This window comes from Protopterus annectens, chromosome 2.part1 (assembly GCF_019279795.1).
Source record: "Protopterus annectens isolate FY-2018-M chromosome 2.part1, PAN1.0, whole genome shotgun sequence".
Lineage (NCBI taxonomy): Eukaryota > Metazoa > Chordata > Ceratodontiformes > Protopteridae > Protopterus > Protopterus annectens.
The window spans coordinates 1,824,001,951-1,824,015,644 of NC_056729.1; positions in this window are offsets into that span (position 1 = coordinate 1,824,001,951).

A 13,694-nucleotide genomic window follows, 5' to 3' on the forward strand; every position below is an offset into this window, starting at 1 on the left:
GCAGTCAAGGTCATCTCAGACATCTCTGGGGGAGATGCGAGTGAGCAGTTAAGGTCCTCTCAGACATCTCTGGGGGAGATGCGAGTGAGCAGTCAAGGTCCTCTCAGACATCTCTGGGGGAGATGCGAGTGAGCAGTCAAGGTCCTCTCAGACATCTCTGGGGGAGATGCGAGTGAGCAGTCAAGGTCCTCTCGGACATCTCTGGGGGAGATGCGAGTGAGCAGTCAAGGTCCTCTCAGACATCTCTGGGGGAGATGCGAGTGAGCAGTCAAGGTCCTCTCAGACATCTCTGGGGGAGATGCGAGTGAGCAGTCAAGGTCCTCTCAGACATCTCTGGGGGAGGTGCGAGTGAGCAGTCAAGGTTCTCTCAGACATCTCTGGAGGAGATGCGAGTGAGCAGTCAAGGTCCTTTCAGACATCTCTGGGGGAGATGCGAGTGAGCAGTCAAGGTCCTCTCAGACATCTCTGGGGGAGATGCGAGTGAGCAGTCAAGGTCCTCTCAGACATCTCTGGGGGAGATGCGAGTGAGCAGTCAAGGTCCTCTCAGACATCTCTCGGGGAGATGCGAGTGAGCAGTCAAGGTCCTCTCAGACATCTCTGGGGGAGATGCGAGTGAGCAGTCAAGGTCCTCTCAGACATCTCTGGGGGAGATGCGAGTGAGCAGTCAAGGTCCTCTCAGACATCTCTGGGGGAGATGCGAGTGAGCAGTCAAGGTCCTCTCAGACATCTCTGGGGGAGATGCGAGTGAGCAGTCAAGGTCCTCTCAGACATCTCTGGGGGAGATGCGAGTGAGCAGTCAAGGTCCTCTCAGACATCTCTGGGGGAGATGCGAGTGATCAGTCAAGGTCCTCTCAGACATCTCTGGGGGAGATGCGAGTGTGCAGTCAAGGTCCTCTCAGACATCTCTGGGGGAGATGGTCAGTTTATGCTCCACGTCAGGATTGATAACTGAAGGAGGGCTCCATTCTACTTCACAAGGACTTGAGGTTGTGATCTTGACCTCAAATTTCATGCACCCCAGATGAGCTGTGTGAGTGTGCCAAAATGTGGCAGCTTCCCACAGGTAGATCACTGAAAGGGGGGTACATTTTTATAACCCCCAAAAACCTTACAAACTCCTCTACTTCTCCCATCAGGCTTAGCTTCCCTTCATTCCAAACTTTTCTTATGAGTTTCAGTCATGGAGATAACAGTTTAAGTGACCAAGGTGAACAAGTTCATCACTGATGTCCTGATATTTTTTTGTGATTTATTTGGTTGTTAAGAATGACTCCCACTCATGTGATTTTTAGAGCTTCAGCTTCCTTCTTGGGACATCATTTGAATGAAATACGGATGTAAAAAATGTGTAAATGTTAGAGTCTTCATACTTTATAGCACTACACAAATGTTTGCATTTCTGTTCTAATTGCATCCACTGGACACCAGTTCTCCCATTTAAAAAAATGTCACAATACTGAATTCACAACCAAATTTATTAGTTCATAGGCATATACTAGGTTAACAACCACTAGGTCCTTTAAAAGTCTATTCGTGCAACCCAAATGCGACCCACAAGTTTGATTGATATTTGATTTATAGGTGGTGATTTACTGACTGCCTCTGTCCATCAGAGACATAGGAGCCAGACCAGGGGTGAATTTCTGATTACCCATCCATTGGTCCAAGTTGTGCTTAAACAGAGATAGGGAAGAACTCTGCTTCACATGGATAGGGAGCCTGTTCCCAAGAATGGGAATTCTCTGAGAAATAATGTACCCTCTAGGGATTAAACCCAGGACCTTCTGCATGTAAAGGAAATGCAATAACCACTATACCACATAGCTTTATTATACTTCAGAATAATTATTGCTTTTCAATACAAAGGGTGGTTTTATAATATGTTTTTCTAATATATGTAGAGAGTTTGTGATATAATTTTGGTGGTAGAGCTGTATAAAATATGAACCATACAGAAAAAAAATCCTAAAATATAAATTATATTTTTTGTTTTGCAAAGTAAACTTAAACTCTTTATTATAGCTAATAATAAAATATACTATTCAGACAAGGTGCCTAAAGATATTCCTAATATACTTTAACTCCTTACAGTAGTGGAACAGATTGTTTATTTGTATTTCTTTTTTGCTTGACATGGTTTAATTACATTTAATGGTTTTTACTTTAAGTATGTGAGTTGTCCACTTGTCACAGATTTTTTTTTCTGGAGGCCTTGCTTGAGAAAAAAAGTTTTATATCAATACAGAACCATGTAATCACAGTTTAAGAAAAATTAGCAGAAGTAAAATAAAAAAAAATTGGTTTTAAAATAATGCCTTTTTTGTCTGATGAAGTGGTCAATTAAAAATATAAAAGTATTATCATAAATTTCTGTATCTGTGTTCATTTGTTCAAAAAAATAAGATTACTATAATCTGTGTTGATGTAGACCTTTTCTTTCATGGAAGGCCTTCACAAAAAACATGGTCCATGACAAGTGGACAACCCACATGACCAAATAGAAACACCCCTGAATATAAAATTAGAAAGTTGTAACTTATCTGTTCTCTTCTTTAAAACACATAATTAAGTCCAGAAAACAATTTGCATTAGTCCTAATTTGCCAACATAAAACTTCAATGTCATTGAAAGTGTCAAAGATCCCTCCAAATTGTTCAGCATCAGAAAAGTACATCACAAAGACAGAAACATTTAAAAAAATTGACAAACCATTGAATGATTCAATAAACCATTACTTTTCTGTTTGGACTTGATTGCATAAAGATGCTCATACAATCTTTGTGAGAGCCTACACATGGTCCTGCCAATATAAAAAATTGTTACAGCTGTCACGCAGTACTAAATACATTAGATAAGAACATTTGCAGTTAACATCTCTTTTTGTGGTATATGGTTCTCTCAAAATGTCTAAATTCTAAATAAGAACTACTTAACATGTATTTGTAGTATTTGAAGAACCCAAAAGGAAAGTGCCATGTGATGTCATTACAGTGCAATCCTGATGACAAGTACATCATCATCATCATCCACTTTTTCCCCATTTTTTCTACAGGGGGTTGGGGTATCGTAATAACTGTCACCATCTCTTTTGATTCAGTGCCGCACTCCTGCCTTTTTCAACACTCATGCCTGACTGTCGCAGATCTTCTTTCACACAATCCATCCACCTCTTTGCTGGACGTCCTCGCTTCCTCTTACCTTCTTTCTGTCTGTCCCAAATCTTCCTCACCAGACTGTCCTCTGTTTTTTTGCACATCTGCCTGGAACACCATAATCTGTTCTCTTTGATCTTTTCTGCAATTGAAGTGACTTTGGCTTCTGCTCTTATGTCCCCATTTTTTTGTCTGTCCCACAGTGTGCATCCTACCACCTTTCTCAGGCACTTCATCTCCTTCACCTCTAACCTCCTCATCTGCTCTGCCTTTACTGCCCAGTTTTCTGTACCATACAGCAATACTGGTCACACCATTGTTTTGTACACCTTACATTTGAGTTTCTTTGGCATTCTTCTGTCATTCACTACACCTGATACTCTATGCCAGTTGGCTGTAGCCCCTCTAATTCTAGCTTTGACCTCTTCATTCAGACTTCCCTTCTCCTCAACCACCCCCCCACATATTTGAAGCTGTTTACCTGTTCCACTATCTTCCCTTCTATCTCTATTCTCAGCTTTTTATTTCCCCAATTTGCTGTCATTACCACTCTCTTATCTGTCTTTAGTTTCATCCCATGTGTCTTGCTGCTTTGCTTTGAAATAAAGATTTGAGGTTAGATTTTCTCTTATGAATAAACCTGGGAACATGTTCAGTTTTATTAAATAAATCATTATTGCCTTGTCAAATCTTCCAAGTTTTAGCACCAGCATTTTTTAATCTATGTGGTATCCAAGGTGCATTATAAAGATAAGACAGATTCAAAACCAATTGTAGCATTAATTTTATGATTAACTGTAACATTGAACACTGAACCAAGTATCAGGGCAATATGTGTTTTCCTGTCTGCTTCTACTTTATCAAATATGTTGTCAGACAGTTAAGTAACATAACCTTAATTAAGGAGCCTGCCCTTTAGCGTAAACAATTCTCGATCCAAGATCTCATCCTCAGAGGTGGGTGAGATATAAAAAATATAGAGCTTATCCATTTACCACATTGTCCTTTATAGATTTAGGATGACAACTTTTGGCATGCATGCATGTATTACCAAAGGTGGGTTTTCTAAACACCATAGATTTACAAGTAGCTAAAGGTTTAATGGCCTCAAGCCATACATCTAGAAACTTTAACAGAAACCTGAGACCACTAAGCAGTAAATTCTAAAAAAGGTGCAGAATTATGAGATGTGAAAAAAGTAATTGTTGACTCTTCACCCACCAATGAAGCATCAATATAACATATGCAACCTAATATACTTTTATTTATTTTATTTTACATTTGTTAACCGGGATAGTCCAGCTGGATATATGTCCATTTTCAGTGGAGGCCCGGGGAGAAAAGCTCCAAAGAGACAATTAAATAGAACATACAGACAAACTTGGGTACATATTTCACCTAGATCATTTAAGGTATCTAGTTAATGACACATATAGGTATAAATTGCAGACACTTATGGATTTAAAGTTACAGACAGATACATATTTCAACTAGATCCAGTAGGGTATCTAGTTATTGACACATATAGGTATGGGCTGCAGACACTAGACGGATACAGTTGCAATAGTCATTGGACAGTATTACACTGTTAATAGTAACATTGTTATATGAATATTATCATAACTTTGATATGGTACATGTTTATATGCAAGTAACAGATAGGACTCTAGTTTAGGACAATAGTTACCATAGTACTGAAGTGGTGCAAGTATCAGTCTGGAGTAGAGCATGGACATAACCATTTGTTACTGAGGAAGTCGCGGATAGTTTTTTTAAATTTAGGCAGTGAGGTCATCAGGGATAAGGACGTGGGTAGGGCATCCCAGATTGATAAATGGTCATCTGCTTCTGCTAAATTAACAAATGTGAGACTATTAAGTCCTTTTCACAACCCCACAAACTAGCTAAAAGAACTTACTGAACTTAATGACGTTATTGCTCAAAACAACATCCAATTATTTGCAAATCACATCAATGTTGATAATATATCCAAAACCATTGCTACAAAATGCTCCCTAATTATCAACATTTCTTCAGTTTGTGAGATAATAATATATACATCTTTCATATCCACAGTGATAAACACATCTTCCACAAACGCAAGTGTGTAAAGCATGAAAAAATGCCCAGAGTATCTTAAGTAAAATGTACCCAAGTTAACAGCATAGTTAACGAGGCTGTCACTAAAGTAAAGGACAAGCTCCATGTTTTACCTCCTAGTCAACATAATGGGCTTGAAAGGACATTTACTTTGAGATTAAAGTATCTTTGGGATCCAAAACATGTAGGGATACAAGGTTTTTCTACATATAATAAGTGTAAATACCTCAGAAAATTCTTTTAGTAGTTAAATAAGAGGTCAGCATTGACAGCCATTAAGCTCTAGTAATATCAAAGCAGGTTTCTTTTAAATAGCTGATGTGCTAAACAATATTTTACACTTCACATATATATTATGCAATATACATTACAACTACAACCCCATTCCTATCATTTTTTTTTATGATCCTAGCATTGTTAGCCCTGGGCTTTCGGATATTGGCAAAGGCTCTTGCTACCCCCATAGTGCCTTTTTTAGGCAAGGCTCAAAAGACAAACCCACCTCCATAGGTATCACAAGGGATAAGAAACTAAGAGTAATGCTACTCAACGCCAGAAGTCTAAACCTCAAGATGCATGCACTCGATACTCTCCTTAGCATGGAGAACATCAATATCTGTGCAGTAACAGAAACCTGGTTCAAGGCTCCCGAGAGCACCCCAGCACTACCAGGTTATACCTCATACCATACTTTTCGGCCCCAAAACTTGGACTGAACCACAAAAGGAGGGGGCGTATCAATATTTGTCAAAGATACCCACACCTCCAGGTTGGTGGCACAGCACGAAGCATCAGAGAATATCCATGTGCAACTAACTGTGGGTAAAACTGCCTTCCAGTTTATAGCCTGCTACAGACCACCCTCCCAAACACAGGAACCCCACTTGGCCTTCCTGAGAATACTGGAAAATATGAAGGTCTCTCCAAACACCATTATATTGGGCGACTTCAACTACCCAAACATAGACTGGGAGCATTACTCTAGCTCCAACACCCTAGCCCAAAGGTTCCTAGAATTTATAAACTCAAATGCAATGGAACAACTTGTTACCACTCCCACAAGAGGGGAAAACATACTGGACCTGATCATCACCAACATGGGGACACTATGCTCCAGACCAGAAGTGTATCCCTCACTGGTAAGATCAGACCATAAACTAATCTCACTGGATATTCACATCCCGACCCCACCCCCTGCCCAGAAAACCACAGTGAAAAACTTCTCTAAAGCAAATTTCACACGCCTCAAAACCAAGGCGAAATTCTTCAAAGCCCCCGGGCCTGTGGAAAATATGGCCCAGACCGCAGAATCCTTTATAAACACATTCTATGAACACCTTCAGGAATGCATGGATCATGCAATCCCAAATAAAACCAAGACCCAATCCTCCAAAGGCAGACGTCCTGTCTGGTGGACCCCAGCCATAAACAAACTATACAATAGAAGGAGGAAGCTACTACATGATAGAGCAAAATCCCAAAAAGGGAAGGCATCTCTGATCAGTATTAGCAAAAAACTACGGGCACTCATAAAATCGTCTAAGGCCAGCTTCGAGAGAAAAATTGCACAGGACACTAAGGATAATCACAAGGCTTTCTTTAGTTATGTTAGGAACCTGGGTGGGAATTCCCAGATATGCTCAGAATTAGTCCAAAATGACAAAAATACACCGAGCCCACAGACATTGCCAACATCCTAGCTGACAGGTTCAGTGCAAACTTCTCCCCTCTCCCCACCAAAAGGGCAAATATCTATCCCAACAGAGTGCTGCCCCTGACATCTCAGATGCTCAGGTAAGAGCCGCCTCTCCAAAGCAAAAACACAGCATCAATGGGACCAGATGGTGTCCCGGCTGCGTCCTACATGAACTCCAAGAAGAGCTAAACCCAAACATAAAACTACTGTTCAATCTTAGCCTTACTACAGGATATGTACCCAAAGAGTGGCGTACAGCAACAGTGGTCCCTCTCCACAAAGGTGGTGCCTCAACGGATCCTGGAAACTATCGCCCCATAAGCCTGACTAGCTTGGTCTGCAAAGCTATGGAAAGGATCATCATGGACCTCATAAATAAAAATATTGGGGACCTACAGACACTGGATCCTACCCAGTTTGGCTTTGTTAAGGGCAGATCCTGCCTCTTAAACCTGGTTGATTTCTTTGAAACTGTCACCAAGGCCATTGACGAGGGGAAGGTGGTCCACACAGCCTACCTGGACCTCGCAAAAGCCTTCGATACAATACCCCACTTGGGAATTATAGATAAGCTCACCAGCTTAAATATAAACCCCTATGTCACTAGATGGGTTGCAAACTGGCTCAAGGACAGAACCCACATGGTTAGAATTGCTGGAGCCATGTCAGACTCCAAACCAGTTACAAGTGGCGTCCCACAAGGCTCAGTCCTGGGACCTCTCTTGTTCGGTATATATTTCTCGGTGGTACAGGCCAACACAGAAGGACTGTGGCTGACCAAGTTCGCAGATGACTGCAAACTGGGTGCCATAATCAACTCTCCAGCCGACACAAGCATCCTCCAAAAGGGCCTCATAGAAACAGACAACTGGTGCCAGAGCCATGGCCTCAGGCTAAACGCTAAGAAGTGTATAGTCATCCCCTTTGGTAAAAACAAAGTGCCCACAAATTACCACATAGTTGGTAATCCATTAAGTACAGAAGAAGTCATTAGGGACCTGGGGACCCAAGTTGATAGCAATCTCTCATTTGACAACCACGTGGCCAAAGTGGTTAGAAAAACATTTTATATAGCCCACCTAATCGTGAAGGGATTCACATCTAGATCAGGGGAGGTCATCGTACCTCTTTACTCATCCCTCATCAGGCCCATAATTGAGTACAATGCCCCTTTTGGGATGTACCTTACCAGACACCTGCAGCAACTGGAAAGACCCCAAAAGTACCTCACCAAGAGGATCAAAGGGCTCAAACAGATGCCATATGCTGCCCGGTTAAAGAAACTCCAGCTCTACTCAGTGGCATACCGCCTGCTCAGAGGCGATCTGTGCCTGACATATAAAGCCATGTCCAACCCAGAATTAATGGACATGCTGCACCTCAGAAAATCCAAATCCCATCGAGCTACGTGCTTGAGAGACTTGAACCTCAGCCCTGAAATAAATAGGACATGCTGGAGGGACAGATTCATAACCCAGAGGCTCCCTTCACTCTGGAATAAAATCCCAGTACAGGTTAGGCAGAGTCCCACACTGACTCTCTTCAAGAGGAATCTTGATGAGTGGATGGGAGATCGTAGGTTTACCCCGGCTATCACTTCTGTGTCACTGTTAGACAGAGGCACAGTATACTAACCTCAAAAAACGCATAGCAAAATTAATTCAAAATGGGTGGCGAAAGCCAAACACACTCTGGCTAGGCTTATAAATGCCCTAGGGCAGATAGCCTAGTATGAACCTATGAACCTATGAACCTATGTTATAATCAGTTTGCTTAAAGCAACCCTGTTCTGGGAAGTAATGCCTTTTTCTCTAAGTCTTGTCATAAAAACTCCAATATCAACCTTAAAGGCTTTTTCAAATGCAACCAAAGTTTAATATAGAGAGGAAGTTAATGATACTTTCTTCTTTACAGTTTTTTGTGTTTATCAATTATGCCCAGTAAATCAGTCAATAAAGAATTCTAATTAAGTTTGCATGTAAACAGTTTTAGTCCAATCAATGGGCAATCAATTCTCACATGTCGTACAAACACAAAACAGAAACATTTACTTACAGCACTTTGTGCAACTAAGTTTAAATATTTCAAAAAAAAGCTGGTTTTACTGATCATATGTCTAGAATGATTTAAAATCAGAGTCATTCTTAGGTTTACCTTTAACTCATTCAGGTGTATAGCAATTTTTTGTATACATCCAGTTAACACCCATAGCTCCTTATAGCATTCAGAACTTTTTTGTGACTGGCTTAGTTCATAGTTCAGTACTAGGCTAATTGCCCTTGTGGGCCATTTTTGAGCCTAGCCAATTACCCCAAGTGAGAATCAAACCCTGCACCTTGTGTCTGTAAGGTAAGCACCTTAACCATTATGCCAACCCCCCCTTCTATAATTGAGTTACCAACTAATAACAGACAGTATTAGAAACAGCAAGGAGTAATTAACAAAATGACACTGACACTGGTGATGAAGGATGTACTGCAGTGGAAATTAATCATTGTTTGCCACTTATTATTCATATTTTCATATTTTTGTTTATATTTTTATAACTGAGAGCCCTACTTGTTATTGAGAGGCATGTTGTGAAATGCCATGATGGGCTACAGTAAAGTTTAGTGTGTTAGTTTATATCATACTATACTGGAGATGCTGCTAATTGCTTGCTACTGGTTATGATGGCGGGTGGCAGAGTGGTGCAGTGGTTAATGTTGTTGCCTCACAGAAAGAGATTCTGTGGTTTGATTCTTGGCTGTGGTGCCTTGTGTGCTGACTCTGCATGTTCGACCCATGTTCATGTGCATTTGCTCCAGATACTCTGGTTTTCTTCCACAGTCCAAAGATATGCATCTGGAGTGTTTCTTCCTAGGCATCTGCTGAAAATAGGCTCTGTCCTAATCAGACTTTCCCTGTCAACAAATGTTAAATAAATAAATGAAACCTTCAACAACCAGGTGTCTTACAAACTATTGAATGGCATCTGGTGAAACCTTAGATGTTGTTGACGAAAACTGAAGTTGTTATTGGCATTGTAAGTTTCACATCTTGAGAAATATTCAGTATTATATATGTTGCTAATTATACAATTATGCATATGTTTTCATATTTCCGTAAATATACCAATAAACATGCACTCAGGAAAATATCTTGTTACCATGTCAATGCTTTTGTCTGGTTAACAAAAGAGTTCTAACAATGTAAGTCTAGGTTGTATAGTTTAAAAGCTATAACAATTTGTTTGTGAAAGTTTAGCAAAAAAATAAAAATAGGCGTGCATGCATTATAATATAAATAACTATTTATGGAAAAAGACTATGGACGCACTGACTATTATTATTGCAAAGAATAGTTTTACTGATGCATTTGTTATTCGTACAGTTTTAATACCTTTTATTGTTCACAAAATATTCATATTTGTTATATTGTGATTTTGTAAGTTTTTTTTTCAGAAAATGCTCTAGAATGCAAAGGTGTGTGTAGGCTGCTTGAGGTGTGACATTATACACCACATAGGTGTTAACAAATTAAACAGGTACAGGCACTGCAGAATGGAAACCCCATTTGGAGGACCACTGCTGTTTACAACTCTAAAAGCAGAGAGAACTTCTGGATCCATACAAAACCTAAAGGAATTTATATCTATTGCTGTTCTGAGTCCCATCCTGTGTGCAACACTCTCTGGTCTAAAGAAAATCCTCCTTATCCATAGGTTCATAGTTTCATAGGGCATTACTAGGCTAATGGCTTAAGGGCCCTTATAAGTCAAGCCAATATAACCCGATTTTACCAAATATATGGCCCCTAGGTTCAACAGGATGGCATGGATTTGTGCCTGTGCATTGAGCATCCTATGGATTGCCCCTCTCCATAAAGATCATAGGCACTACCCCAGGTGTGAATTTGTGATACCCCATTCATTAATCTATATTATGTGTGAAGAGGGTCTGGGAAGGTCTCTATTTAATGTAAATAGGGAGCCTGTTCCAAAGAAGGGGCAATCTCTGAGACACATATCTGTCTCTCCAGCATGTTTTATTTGAGTCGCTGGCTAAATTTAGATCTCTAGATTGGTTGGCCCTCATGCTGGGTAACTTGGTGGCCCTCATGCTGTGTAACTTGGTGGCCCTCGTGCTGTGTAAATTAGTGGCCCTCATGCTGTGCAACTTGGTGGCCCTCATGCTGTGTAACTTGGTGGCCCTAGTGTTGTGTAACTTGGTGGCCCTAGTGTTGTGTAACTTGCTGATGTGTAACAGCTCCATCAGGGTTGGATTTGTGAGTGCCTTGTAGGTCAGGCATAGGTCACTCTTTAATAGTCAGTAGAAGACACAGTAAAGGGATAGGGCATTTAGTCTATTCACATAGTACATGAGTTTACACCCTGTACTTTCTTTGTGAGGAACCTCTGAGGTCACTCCAGCTATATATGCCAAATAGCACATTGTGCTCAATTATTGGTCTAATGAGGGCAGAGTACAGCAAGACTATAACTTCCTTGGATCTGGATGCTATATTTTACCTATAAGTTGTGCCACATACAAGGATTTCCTCACCACTGTGGACACATGGCCCTGTCAAACTTCAGGCTACTATCTATCTGTGTACCTAGATCTCTCAACTCTGAGTATACTCTCAGGGGTATGCTATTGATGTTGGAATTTCCAGGGGCATTTGACTTCCCAAAGGATATGATAATACATTGTTTTGCATTTAGTTTTAGGTCATGGTTCTGGCACTAATCATTTGTCTGATCTAGACCCTCCTGAAGGATATCTACATTGTTAGAAGATTCAGTGACTGGGGGGCGTGACTAGGATGCTGAACTGATAGCTGCACTTCATTTCAGCTCTCTTAACTCAATACAATTCCTGACAGGAATTTTACAAAATAATATTTAATTTGAAGACATATTTATTACTAACTTATTTCTAATAACTTTGAGCATCTATAAGAACATTTTTATTGTCAGAACTTGAATAATTCCTGTCAAATTAATTACTGGAAAATCAGCACTAATATCAGCTTTATAGCATGAGTCATCTAAGGAATACAGCACAAGACTCTTCTCTCAAAAAAGACCTGCAATCTCTCATTGCAAACATACAGGAACTTACAATAAAAATCGACAAGATGGACAATAAAATAGATAATTTTAAAGAAAAGTGCTCACAACAACTGGAACAGCTTCAAGAAATGTTTACACAGCAGAAAGGACAAATATCACTTATTGAGCAGTCATTAAGTGACATTGACACTAGAGTCCAAATAGAAGAACAACAAACTGAATTCTTACTTCAACAGAACACGTATTTACTAGAACAGCTTGATGATATGGAAAATCGAACAAGAAGAAATAATATTAGAATATATGGTCTACCAGAAAAATCTGAAGGGGACAATATGATAAACTTTCTTACCACCTGGATACCAGATGTAACAAAAATACCTGAAGCTCTTTCATATGGTATAGAACATGCGCATAGATCACTAGCAGCTTCTGGTAATACTTCTTCTCCAAGTAAGAACAAGCCGAGATCTATAATTGTGAGGCTTTTTTCTGCACAAGATAAAGATCTTATATTAAGAAATGCTTTGGCAAATTCTCCCATCAAATACAATGATTCATTAATAAGATTTGACAATGATTATTCTATAAAGGTGGTTTCAAAAAGAAAATCATTTATACCAGTAATAAAAACCTTGAAGAAAAAGACTGAGAGTTTTTCTACCAAATGGAATAAAAATCTTTGAAACAGTAGATTCAGCAGTAAAATACCTTACCAACAACAACATCCAAACACATGAAGAATCTATGGACTGGACAATAAGTACACCAAAAAGAAATGCTGAAGTAAATAATTGGAAAACTGTTGAGCAAAAAAAAAAAAAAACTAAAGGACAAATAATCTTACATATGTTATATTCTGTAAAAATCTAAATAATAATACTAACAACAAAAGAAAAGTTCTTACTGTCTTCAAGTTACACCAAAACATGTACTGTTTTCAATCATACTTTAAATATCAAAATTAGCATAAATTTAAATACATTTATCTCAAATCACATCAATATACCAAGCATAATTTAAACATTACTCTATTTTTCATTATTATCCATTTATTATTTTCATATTCTTAATCAGATTAATCAACGCATAATAATGTTCTCAAATATTTATTTATTTATTTGTATATTTATTTATTTTCTCTCTTTGTATTTTGTTGTTTTTATTTTTCTCTTCTTATTATAAAATCTTCATTAACTTATAATACTTTAATCAGTATATGGTTATATTGCTTAATAGGTATAGTAATGGCTGCTATATAACTTATTATCAGTTACAACCCTGACAGCATTACTTTTTATAAGTTAAAAGTGTCCCTGTTTGGATAAACGCTAATGCTGGGTGGAAATGTGTTGCTTTTGAAATGAAGTATTTCAGTTTAGATGTATTATAAGACTATTTTAAATAATCTTAAAAGATGTTCTGCCTTTGACCCATATGCACATACTGATATAGTCCAGTGAAAAAATATGTTTTAAGTGATATTTTGAGGCTATAAGTCAGGTGTGTTGTGGCTCCAGACATCCGGAGTTGAGAGATGCTTGTGACTAGCTTAGATATCCTGTTGTCTTTTCTTTTGTAGAGAAATAAGGCATAGCATGTTTAAAATGCAAAGTTTGATAGTTGTGAACACTACTCCGCAAACTAGAGTGCTCGCGTGCACACTACATGAGTTTGTCACGAAGTAAGA